The following is a 13,628-nucleotide window of genomic DNA, read 5'->3' as shown; positions in this document are numbered from 1 at the left end:
TGCATGTAAGAGTTTCCATGATGAAAACATTGTTGACTCTAATGAAGACTAACGTACACTCCGAGTCCGGAGACAAGTACCGCATCGTCGGTTCGAGGACAGGTCCGGGGTTGAGGGCGAAGCAGAGGAGGTCGTTCAAGAGTGCGGGCAGGGTCCGAGGAAGTAGTTTTTGCCTTCTTTGCCCTCGCTGACTGCATGCAGGTGCTTTGAGCTGAATATTTCCGGGAACGGTGACATGTGATGAGTGCACGCAGGGCAGCGCGCGCAGTGGGGCTCGGGGCGGGCACGAGACATGAAGGCATCTGATTGGTTCTTTACATTCGCACCGAATGGCAGTGATTGGTCAGAGTTTTTACTGTCCTGCAGCTGCTACAGAGGTCTGATTTTTTTCATTCCTTTTTCTAAACACATAATGTATTGACTACTATCAGGATGGAAGGACCATTTCACCCAGTATAAAAAAAAGTGTTTCTGAACAGGAACACCTACCCTACCTTTAAATCGATTAAAAGAGAAAGTAAAAACTTATTTGTTACAAAACATAAAATGAACATTCTTTTCATTAAAAAAAATATTAAGCAACACAATGGGTTTTTAACTGTGATAATAAGAAATGTTTCTTGAGCAGCAAATCATCATATTAGAATGATTTCTGAAGGATCACGTGACACTGAAGACTGGAGTAATCCAGGCCATCACAGGAATAAATTAAAAAAGTTATTTAAAACTTTACAGTATTTTTGATCAGATAAATGCAGCCTCTGTGAGCAAATCGTACAGACCCCAAACATTTCTACAGTAGTGTCTGTATAAACTGTTCATTTTCCACACCCCTCTGGCAAATTCTTAGGATTTTTTTCTTGTTTTAAGCATAAGCATTTATACTACAATCAAGAAAACACTGGCCTTGGCCAAGAGAAAAAAACACAATAAATTGCAAAAAAAAGTGTGAAGGGCTCCTTATGTTCACTAAATAATAAGGTTACTGACAGATGTCTGCAATGTTTGATATGAAGTTTTCGTCATGGACTAATGGTGCAATTAGGGACAGACAAAATAGGTAAAAAGATTGTCGCAAGTCTCGCAAACCCATCAGGCGGAGTCATTTGAATAGTGTTTTGTTAAGATAAATGAACTGGTAATGTAACAGGCTCCTAGAAGAGGTCTGCGCTGAGATACGAGCTATTCTCTGTTGTTCCCCCGTGCCATCCCTTTTCTCTGCACGTCAATAGACTGAGAGGTGGAGCAACACTCCCCGTGGGCATCGCCTTTTCCATTTGGACTATTTGACACAACACCCTTTCTCCTCGCCTATTCAATCTGTGCTGGGCTTTCCAGTGAGCTAATGATGTTCCCTATTGTTTCAAAGGCTTCCTAGCAAATGGCATGTGTGTATATCTGTGTGTGTGTGTGTGAGGCGCTAAGCATGCGGGATGCTGTGGAGAGAGAGCTGACGCCCTCTGTGTTGAGAATGTGTGTGTGCCACAGCCGGAGTGCCTGGAAACTTTAAGCCTCCCTCACAGCTTGCATCCTGTCAGCAGAATTTTGCTAATATTGAAGCAAATTTGCAGCAATGGAGCAGAGCAGAAGTTATCACTATAAGTGAGGCTTTTTTTTCTTTTTTTTCTCCGACTGAGGTCATTTTGTTTGCCTTTGTTTTTTGCTTACTGTCATCGTGTTGTATTAATAACTAAACTGCACAATTAACCTGTGAGCGCTAGTGTATTTCTTAGAATACCTTTTCTTCATTAAGATTCCTGCCCGTTAATTACCTCACGGCTCCGAGTGCTTTGTAGCCTCCCTTCTCTAATTACTAACTGAACTAGCAATGATTTATTAATTGTGTATGATTAGTGTATCTGCAAAGGCTAACGCAGCCACAACACACTTTCGGTTTCACACAGTCCCTGAGACACAAGCTCTCATCAATCAGAATCAATCAGCATTTCTACACGGCTCAGCGGCCATTAAGGTTGAACGAAACTAGACTGTAATCCATACTATAATCCAAGGTGTACTTGGCTCGCTAAAAACCTCCTGTCTATTACCTGAGATTGACCACTAGCTAAATTCTTCTCAAGGGGACATGGTGAGGGGTATCAATAGGTGGATAAACATTGGTTAAAGCAAAACAAAATCCTGAGCCTGAACTTTTTCCGGGTGAGGTGGGGGAGAACTGGGTAGACAGTAGCCGCGTTTCCATTACCCTTCAAACTGCGCAAATTGAAATTGCGAATTGAAAATACGCTCAATGGAAACACGTCAATTTCGCAAAAACTCCCACTTATCGCAAAAAAGTTTTTGCGCTCACATGAGGTGGTTTTTCAGGCAATTCGAAAAAGGAATATTTCACAAAACTGCACTGGAAACAGTTTTTGCGCATTTACAGTCACCTGACTTAGAAGGCGCGGTGTGTTTGGACAGAATACGAGACAGTTCTTGAGAAGAAAGAATGACAGAAATACTGGATTCTAAACCTCAAAGAAATGCCACAATCAAGACCTCGGAGCAGAAATGAGTGAGAAAAACCCAGAAACACCTCAAATGATAGGAGATGATAACGGTATCCTTTTTAAAAACTTTTGCGTTTTCAGGCCCCCAAACGCCATTGCTATGTAAATGAACGACCAAAACGCACAAAATGCATTTAAGTGGAAACCGTCAAAACGGTCACCTGTAGCCGCTTAATAACTGATGGTCCGCCTGAATAACCGCCACATCTCACTGACAAACCGCGCAGGGCTGCCCAACAGTTGCGTGAACGGCGATGGCAGACAATGTAACTTGCAAATTACATCTGGTTGACAGGGAGGGGGGATGGGGCAGTGCAAAACAGTGTCTCTTGAACCTCGACAAAAAACACTAAGATGAGTCAATTCATATAATTAAGGCATCATTCACAGATATTGTGCTGTCAAATAGGCCATCGTGGGCCAGGATTTGGCTCTCATTATGAAGCATTTGGATGTGATGTTTCTCTGACACACAAGCGGCTCACCTGCTTCCCCCCTCTGCTGTGCATAATGTCCAGCTCATTACAGGCCTGCAGACTGGTCAATCTGAGGAGAGAGAGGGGCCTAATGAGGGCCGCGAGCTCCCCCTCGCCCCTCCCTGCCTACACTGACTCCAATTTGGAACCACATGAAAGGCGACCCAATCTGAGCCACCTAGAAACTTCTTTTCTTGTCTCAGCCCTTTTAGGATATGCCTGGTTTCATGTTATTCTGTTACAGCTGGACAAATCCTTGCTCTGCAACGTGGTCAGGTCTGAATTAGATAACAGGAATAATGAGGATAAATGGTAGCCTGGATTTACAAAAAGGTTTGATATTAGTGTCCAGTCTGAAGGAAAATATGGGTCAGGTTATTGCAAAAGCTTTTTCTAAGCAATAACACAATGTGTTGAATTGCAATTTATATGTGTGGATTTTGAGTCTTTTTCTTTAAACACATGAATAGATTCAATTTTGTTGGATTCGATTCAACTGCAATACGTTCCAAGCAGCTTTACAAAGTGTAGTGCCTATAGCAAGCCAAAGAACAGTGACAGTAGCAAAGAAAAACTTCCAGAGAAAAGTACTTAAAAGAGCAAGAAACCTTGGGAGAGCAAGACAATAAGACTTACATTTATAAGATGACATTTATAAGCTCACAATGACACAAACTGCACAAAACATCACCCGAGTAGGCTATATTATAGTAGCAATGTCTTATGAAATATATTCTCTATATGCTAATGCTGTTTCAGAACTGTTTAAAAAAAAAAACAAATTATTAAAAGAACCGACTCATGAGATGCACTTGTTTCAGGAATCGATCATGATTGAAATTCGCACACACAAAAAAAAGGCTCATAAGATTAATTTGTTTATGAGTCGGACTACACTGTTTCCGCTGTTTTTGATCCATTAACAAGAACCAAATTATTATAAAGAAATAAAAATAAAAAAAAGTACATTTTTGTCAGCAACTGAGCTGTTCACGCTAGATGTTTTTTGATTCGGAAAAAGATTCGGGTCACAAGAGACGTTTGTTTATGAATCACAATACCCTCTGTTTCCGATATATTTTTAATTCAGTAAAACAAACAACCGAGTCATTTGCTTTGGGAATCGGATTACACCAGCAACGTTTTGTAGGTTTTTGCACACAGTCCATAAAGACAACTCAACAGAGAGATGTTTCTTGCTATTTATTGCAACAATATAGACTGGGAAATCACATGAACAACTCATGTAAAGTTTTTTTCTGTGGCACTGAAACAAGCTATGTGGCTGCATGTCTGAGTTATGCTTTCTTCACATGCTATCGGAAATGTCCAAGTTCCCACTTCTGAAGTCGTGATTACGAGCTCATAGTATTCAAATTTTGACTTGAGAGGGCATTCATGTCAAAAAATGTTTTAATTAGGAAACTTGTTAACGATAATTCTGATAGCACGTGAAGGCAGCGTTAGTCCAGCAAAACACATCGACATCTACAAGATGGACAATGTTATACAAATACAGTACTGTGCAGAAGTCTTAGGCATGTTAATATCCCCCCCCCCAAAAAATGGTTTTAAGTCCGTTATTTATATATTTTGCTGTAGTGTGTCGAAACAGAAAAAGAAACAGAAAAAACTGAGACAGACTAAATCCAGAAGAACTGCGGGAACGTCTCCAAGATGCTTGAAGAAACCTATCAGCAAAGCTACAGTACTGTGAAAAGTACTGGCACTTGTGTTAAAATGCTGTAAAGTGAGAATGCTTTCAAAAATAAAATCACAAATTGAATTTATTTATGATTTAACTTCTATTAACTAATTCAAATCAATATATGGTGTAACGACCCTTCGCGTTTAAAACGGCTTTTATCCAGGTACACTTGCGCATAGTTTTTCAGGTAGCTTTGCAGGAAGGTTTCTTCAAGCATCTCGGAGACGTTCCCGCAGTTCTTCTGGATTTACTCTGTCTCAGTTTTTTCTGTTTCTTCATGTAATCACAGACGGACTCGATGATGGTGAGATCAGATCATACCGGCTGTTGTCAGATTCCTTGTGCATACACAAATCTCACTGGATTATTACAATTAATGGCAAAAAGAATGTTTGGAAATGTAAACTGATATTTCCTACCGACACACTACAGCAAAATATATAAATAACTGACTTAAAAATTTTTTTGGGGGGGACGGGGGGTGGGGGATATTAACATGCCTAAGACTTTTGCACATTACTGTACATTTTCACACAACTTCTGAAAACAGGCATTAAGATTGAATGAGGTATTCGAAAAATATATATACATCGGGATCGTTTAATAATTCAAAGGATTAATCGGAAAATGTATACCCAGCCCAAGAAGAAAGAATTTGGAGAGGTTGATATGTAAATTAACATGGATCAAACCTGTAAAAGACAGCAGCAGGTTTGAATTTTATATATTTTCGTATACAGATCATATTCCCCTGATATTTTACAATAGTTAATGACGCAATATAATCACCTATCATCAACACAACACAATATATTTTAAAAAAATCAACAAAACATAAACATAAACAATGGATTCATATACAAGACTTTGACCAATATAAACACTTATAGCCTACAGGAATGTAGGACCCCATTCCATCTAACATCTACCCTCCTATGTGAAGGAAAACCATTTTCTGAGGTCAAAATTTTGTTTCATTGTGAATATTAAAACAGTTTCACTGCACCTGTTGTATTGACCAGCGAACTTGATGACGTAATATAGTGATGCTGAAAGCTGATTGGCTTGAATGGTTCCCTCTAACAATGATTGGTTATATATGAGGAAGAAACATTTATTATACAATTTTGAATGTAAACACTCATCGGTCACTGTGGCTGCAAACAAATGCTAATTCCCTGTATTTGAAATGTCCACAGTATCTCAAACATACCCAGAATGCATCTGTCTGCACAGGTACGTGATGCCCCACTGACGGGGAACCATGAATACAGTGTCAGCTTGAAAAAGCTGCTTTTCTATTATCAAGTCGATGCGATAGAAAGCACCTTGAAGGGAAAGGCTGATATGCGACTGCCCCGCTATCTGGCAAGATCCTAGCATGTGCAGGACACAGCAGAAATCTCTGAGTGTGAAATCAGTCACCTATCTCTAAAATACAAACTCTCCGTCTTCGCCTGCCTTTTCATTCACAGGGGCCTTCAGTCAATGGGGCCCACAAAAGGTTCTGCTTAACGGCTCGCACGAGTCCATCTGCAGTATTTATTACCTCGACGCACAAGGCATTTTTCCTGCAGTATATACCTTTCTGCCGCAACAGTCTGGTCTGATTAAATCAATATCTGTTTCTTCACAGACATTAAAAAACAGACAGGGGAGAGACTGCTGATCCTGCTCTGCCTTATCAACACAAACGCCCCTGAGAAAGAAAGGAGAAACCATGATTTTTACAACACTTTTTTATAATCCTCAAATCTGCAGATTTGTTGTCTCGCAAAGATGCAGGGATTCGTGCCTGCAAAAACACACAGACACAACTCATAACTCCCATCCATCGCTGATGACAGAACGTCGAGGGTGCGTTTACAGAGACAGGGGGGCTTTAGATCCAAATGCGTGGCCCATTGAAATGGCCCCTCAACCTTTGAGGATGTAGGCAGGCCGTTGAGCGTGCACAGCAATTACGTATTGCTAATTGAAAATGTTAATCTTGTCACATTCAGGGGCAGACAGGGTTAAATTGGTAAAACTGCAATTCACTTAAGGCCATATCTCTCGTCGAAATGAACTGGATGATTAATCCTTTATATTCTTCAGGGATTCAGGGAATATCAGCAATTAAATTAACGACTACAAAGTGTATGCTCCAAGATGGGGAAAAAAATCATGAAAGACACACACTCATTTTTCCAAGTTGTTGCCTTAATTGTCTCTTTACTAAGCGCGTTGCTCCCTGTCGTTACTGAAGCACCCCCATTAAAACATAAACCCATGAGATACATTAGTATTGAGCCATGTTGAAATATACAATGATTGCTGAGGTTAAAATGTATTTATCAAATTCAAATCAATCTAGTACATTAGTTGCAAGAATATTCTGTTCTCACTTGGTAACAAATTCTTGTTAGAACGATTTTTTTTTTGTGTGTGTGATAATGACATATGTCATAAAAACTAAATGTTTTCCTGTTATAATGAGACGCAACATATAGTTTAGCATCCAAGTGCGAATAAAGAAAAATTTGGATTCGTGCCAAATGAGAGAGGAGCCCAACACCGGTTTCCGTTTCAGTTTCGCTTTAAATAAATTTGTTTAGGCTTTAAAATAAATACTGTTTGTATGCTAATTAATGCCACTATAATTTATGTTTATTTTATACATATATTTTTCACTCTTGTTTTGTATCGAATACCATTAAATTTAAAGGATTTGTTGTGGAAATTGCCTAAAATACATGTTTATAATGTTTGTAAACATTTCCTTTTTACCGTTTATAAAAAAATGAACACAGTTTTAGAACACAGAATGATAAAGGCACAATATAAATTCTCTATTATAGATCAGTGGATAAAGGCATATTTGTACGTCGCATACAAAATATGTTGTTTTAACGACTTAACATCTCGTTATTACAAGAAAATATGTCATTTTAACGACATATCTTGTTATTACGGGAAAAAATGTGGTTTTAATGACATAGCCTATCTCGTTATTACGACAAAATTGAGTGGAAAAAATATATATGTGGCAGCATTGCGCCAACGTATAAACTAACAAAGATACTTGAATCATTGATTGATAATGAAAAAAAAAATTACTAATACAACTCAAAAATTTGATCTTAATATTACTTAAGTCCTTAAAATCACTATGAACAATTCTTTTTTTCTTAACAATTTAACTAAGATTAATAAATGGTCAATTAATAAATTGCTCATTGTCAATTAATGCATTAACTAACCTTAACTAACGGAACACAAAAGAAGAGATTTTATAGACTATTCTGACTACTCTTTTCAGTATAATTAAAGTCAATGAGTACCTGTGGTAAATAAATAAATAAATAAATAAAAGTATAAAAAAATGACCTCATATTCCCTGATAGTCTTATGCTACAGTGAGCAGTATACCGCTATGACCAGATCATTAAGTAAGTGTTAAACTTTGTGAACAAATCATTCAAATCGGTTTTGATTCATTCAAAAAATTGATTCATTCACGAAAACTCTTAAAGGAAAGATGTTAAAATTCAAATTTAGTTTGTTCCTCACACAAAGCATTGGACATCTAAAGATTTGGAAAATAGTGCAAGACTTTTATAAACAACTTTACTGTGCTTTTTTATTTATCTATCTTGGAGCTTGACAACCCTATTCCTCATTCACTTTCATTATAGAGAAAAGAGCGGACAGGGAACAACATGAGGGTGAATAAACAATGACAGAATTATCATTTTTGGCTGAACTATCCCTTTCACATCAAGTGTACTGCACCATGTCCCCGTTTGTTCAAACACATAACGTCATTAGCAAAATCATGTTTGTTTTTTTCCCTTCTTCCTTTCGTTCCTCATTTTTCCCCTCCTAGTCAAGAGGAAACATTCAATATCAACTAGGTCAACTGAACTAGTGTGGGCACCAGAGGCGAGAACACTGCAATTGGTCTGGCCAGAGCTGATATTTGTAGATAAATACCACATCCCCAGAGGTTCTCCTACAGTGAATTATTAGCAAAGCTTCATTGATCTCTCTCAAAATGGCAATAATCTCCAGTTTCATCCGGGCCTTTACTAGGGCTTCAAAGTGCATTAGGCTGCCTGGCTGCAATTGTTATCACAAAGGTGTTTTCCTGGCCTGACCGTTTTATCCGAGAGCGCGAAAAAGTGTAAGGCAGTAAAGTGATTTTCTTCCTCTCTGTGGTATGTGCTGCTGGTGTATTGTATTTTATAGCCCCCAATAAAAATATCCACTACTGCAAAGCTCGAGACCATATGTGTATAGGCCTGATGCTTTTATGGTGATGAATATACTTATGTAATAAAGGCTGTTTATGAAAGAGCTTGTAGTGCTTCTACCTTTTTGTTTTTCTATGGCAGGAAATTTCATTAGAAGGGTAATGATTTCAAAGCAGACAATCTCTTAAAATGTCATTGATCTAGGCAAAGTCATCTTTAAATTTCCTCTTATTCTTTCTTTGCATTTACGGTTCAATCCCGGATAGGTTTTTATATATACATATAATGCATTTTATAAATCAGATTAAAACTGTCATGGCCACATCACAGCCTGGCACGGTGGAATCAGATGAAAGGTTTCAATGACCAATAGGGAATAAAAAACTTCTGGATTTTGAGCAGTGTAACATAAAAGCATCCAAGCACTGGTTTGATATCTGTCATAGGCTGCTCTGTCATTACAATGATGCCACTTTGATATGTTGCCATCTGTAAAGAACAGCCACCTGTCTCCATCAATCATCATAACAGACCAATGAAAAAAGCCACAAACTGTCATCTCATGACAGCAGATAATGACCAACACAACTGTGCTTTCAGTATTCGTGAATGAACAGGTAATGACATGGCAGGTCATTTGAATCTGTCCTCATGCGCTTGTAATCTAATACCAAACAATGGTGAGTAAACCTCAGAGGCAATATCCTTGAGCGCAGGATGAGTTTGGAAAGAGATTGAGTTCAGGTTGGACAACCATGTTGACTAACAGGTGTGACTCTCGAATTGTTCTGTTCATACAACAGCTTGCAGTGAGGCTTCTCTTCTATTCTATGTAACCATAGCGGCAGGTGCGGTTTGGTTCACACTGCACAAGTTAACCAAACTTCGCTGTCAAAATCCAAGTGTGAGTAGGGAACAACGGGCTAAATGCGCTTTCTCTACTCACATAGTGTATGATTGCAGAAAAAATATATATATGTTTGTATTGAGCACTGATGGAGCAACAGATTTTATGTAAAAATAAATCATAAAAGTGGTTTGTTTTGTTTAAAAATCTTATGAATGTATGAGGTGGCAAGGTGGGCCTTTTACCCCACATACGGTGCAAAAGGCACAAAGTATTGATACAAATACGTTAGCTAAAATAATATGATTTTAATAATATCTAAGTTAATACTTGTTTAAAACAATCCCTTTAGCAAAGTTCACACTATTTTCTGTTTATTTTTATAAATAAAATAATTCATTTTTGTTCAATAAATATACTGTCATTAAAATATGTTAATATACAAATATTTTAAATTAAATTTAAATGATTTAAAAAGTAAAGATTCTGAAAGCATTGAACGAGATCACATAATAATTAAATATAGATTTACAGTAGTAACAATAAATATGATATTCTATTATATGATATGATTAATACCTATTATGTTTTTTTAAATATGGTTTCGTTATAAATGTAATGATTAACTCTAAAATGGACACCCTACTTAATATGTGACATTTCCCATCTGAATCTAATGTCATGTCAACAAATGGAAAAGTCAGCCAGCTATTTATTATCATGTTCATTATTGTGCCTTTCGCCCCAACAGAAGGGGCGTCTTTTAACCCAAATACCATACTTTTACATATTCGTCCGCTATATTGAAAAACTGTTGCTTTAATTTAACCTTGAACAAAACTGACAATCATTGAAAAGACCTTTGTCTCAAAATATATTCAATAAGTTTAGCGATTCTCATTTTCCACTTAAATCTACAACATTTAAAAAACAAACAAATATTAGATCAAATTAGCACAGAATCAACTTAGAGTTGCTGCCCGCGATCGTGTCAAGGATCAGACAAATTTCCACGTGCATCTTGAATCACGGATGTTTTGGAAAGTGCTGCGGCAAGTTTTTGTGCCATAGTGGTACCCTATTGCCCCCATTGTACCCTACTGTAAATTTAAAAGATAGTTCGGTTATATAATGTGGTATCACGATAGATGGACGACCGACAAACAGACTGACACTAGTGCATGCTAGGATACCAGTGGAACCACACAGTGACAGGCGCTCCGCCTGCCCCTCTCTCTTACACGACTGGGGCTAGTGAGTATAACTCAGAGGAATATAATGAAATATAACACCACTTCTTGTCACAGGTCAGCAACCAAGCCTGCTCGGGGACTGGCATTCCAAATGCCAAAGCCATTCATTATGAAAATGCTATGCATTGATTTGTCATACATTGTAAAACTCTATCAGAAGGGCAATTTTTAAATCTTTGCAGCAATGCCTCAACGGCTGTGGCATTAGCATTAATGCTATTCAATCGCTCTTGATTTCAGAGCAACTTGCCCAGGCCCTCTGAAACCAGAGACATGCTAAGCACTTCAGCACAGTCAATGAAATAAAATAAGACCGGATTGAGTATATTAGATAAGAATTATGATATATAAGCTGCGCTCTACTGCAAGACAGCTAATTAAATAAGAACATATTTGATAGCAACTGACAGTGGAGCGTTCTCACCCAGGTCCCATCATTACTGTCAGGGAGGAAGAGGGAATTAGAAGGTGTATAAATACCATATGGTGTGTGCTGAATTGTCTTGCATTAATGTCAATTATATCCACTGTGAATACATTGAATGTTTTTAATTCTCATTTTTATGTTACCCGGCTACATACATATTCATCTTACGACACATGCAATGTATAAACTTTATATGCGTATAGATGCTGTTTTACACATAGACGTATGGGGGTTCCAACATGAATAAATTGGCATACAAATTATGGAAAGAAACAGCTAAATATTCAATACACTTTACACCTTTATCTTAATGGCCAATGGTACACTTATATTTTTCTATCATAGTCAAAGTCTCTCTCTCTCTACACATATTTACTTTTTTTAATTCAGAGGCTGCATCCTTCAAAGGCTGCCTTCGAAGGCAGATGGCGTCACATCGGCGAAACGTCGAAGCCTGCTGGGACACAGCTATTCTTTGAAAGGGATACTTTGCTTTTCATTACAAAATTAAACAAATAGCTTACCCAAGCTTATCTAAAAATAGAAAATTATTTAACTTATTCAAAAACACCAAAAATACCATAAAATACAGTAGTACAACTGCTGTATGAGCTATAAGAACCAACTCAAACAATTGATTTGTTCACTGATTCTGGTCGTAGCGGTTCTGTGTCTTAGTAAATGTTGTATGGAAAAGAGCTTAAATGTTCCACATAATAAAAAAAAATAAAAAAAGCATTTGGATTTGGATTGACATGACATGATATTATGCATACAAAGTGCCTAACCTTTCAAACTCTTTAATTATGCTTGTATAATAAATGGCTTTTTATTCATTATCATATATAATTACAGTTTAAATTGTGGCACTTAAAAAAAAAAACTGATCACAAGAGGTTCAGATTCTTGCTTTCACAAGTGACGAGTTTACCAATATATTGGTGTCAAGAAGTTAAGTCGCAATATGTGCCTCCTACACACCGCATGGCCCTGTGGCTCCTCTATTGGTTATCATGGAGGACGGCCTTTATCAATCAATTGAATAAACTGCTTTCATAGCATCTATTGAAAGACAACTCTGACAAGGGGCTAGAAGTGCCTCCACAGCAGTTTTTTTCAGCAGCAGGGGGGAGTAAATAGTAAGAAAGGCAATAACATCAGCCTGGACAGCACTGCAGCTCTGACACTGCTGTTTGCTTCAGTCTGTTCTCTACCTCAGTGATTCATTCCTCAGCCTGACGGGCCACAATTGACACCAGTGCATAAAAGTGGACTACGTTGAACTTTTTTAAAATTATTATTTGCATTTATTTGTTTGAAGACACAATGCTATAGAAGACATGGGGTCTATTTTGTAATTAAGACTTTATCGCCACATCTGACGTATTTGGACGTGGCACAACGTTCTGATGATCTATTCAGTTCTGTTAAGATGAAAACCCCGTGGCTGAAAAAGTAACACACACAATTAATTCTAGTTTACAGCCATACGATCTATGACAAAAGTAATACTGAAGGGTCGGATATAGAGCCTGAATTGGATTGTCAAATGGCTACCAGAGGCCTCTTAAAAAGAAAAACATGTCACGTTCAGCTTAACCCAGAATGCACTCTGGTGGTATCATCCATGTCTCTACAATCTTAGGCCTCTGGACATCATTCTGTCTATATTATGTAAACTAAAGACTAAAAGCAATAGTGTGTGTGTGTGTGTGTCTGTCTGTCTATCTATATTCAGAATTCAAAATGTTAAAAACAAGATGTATCAGTATTGTTCACTTCAAATGAACCAGCAAAGAAGTGCATTTCTTGTCACAAGCCAACTTAAAATGACGCAAATTAAATATTTAGCAAGAACTGTATACTTTTATACAGCACAGTAATTTCTGCATCTCCTGGGAAATTTCATCCTTGAATCTTTCCTAAGAAGCATATTCCTTCCAGACCACCCATGTTCCAATTAAACATTCAATATTCATTCTCTTAATATAGAATTTCAGTTTGCCGTAGATGCATGACTAAGTAACTGGAGATTGTCTTGTGTGTTTATCAAGTCTTTTGATTCTGAGCTCTTCTGACTACTGACAGAGTTTAAGAGCATGTTTGCGCTTTAATTATTAATATTATAAGAGTATACTTAAATAAAAGTTCTCATTCGTCTTGCTTTAT

The 13,628-nt window shown here is 37.5% G+C and overlaps 1 protein-coding gene across 6 annotated transcripts in view; it reads right to left on the bottom strand.

Moving 5' to 3' along the window:
* Positions 1-13,628, bottom strand: part of rbfox1 (RNA binding fox-1 homolog 1) — a 257,018-nt gene that overhangs the window by 137,746 nt on the left and 105,644 nt on the right. The window lies entirely within an intron of this gene.

This window comes from Rutilus rutilus, assembly GCF_951802725.1.
Source record: "Rutilus rutilus genome assembly, chromosome: 1".
Lineage (NCBI taxonomy): Eukaryota > Metazoa > Chordata > Actinopteri > Cypriniformes > Leuciscidae > Rutilus > Rutilus rutilus.
This window is presented reverse-complemented; position numbering and strand designations above follow the sequence as displayed.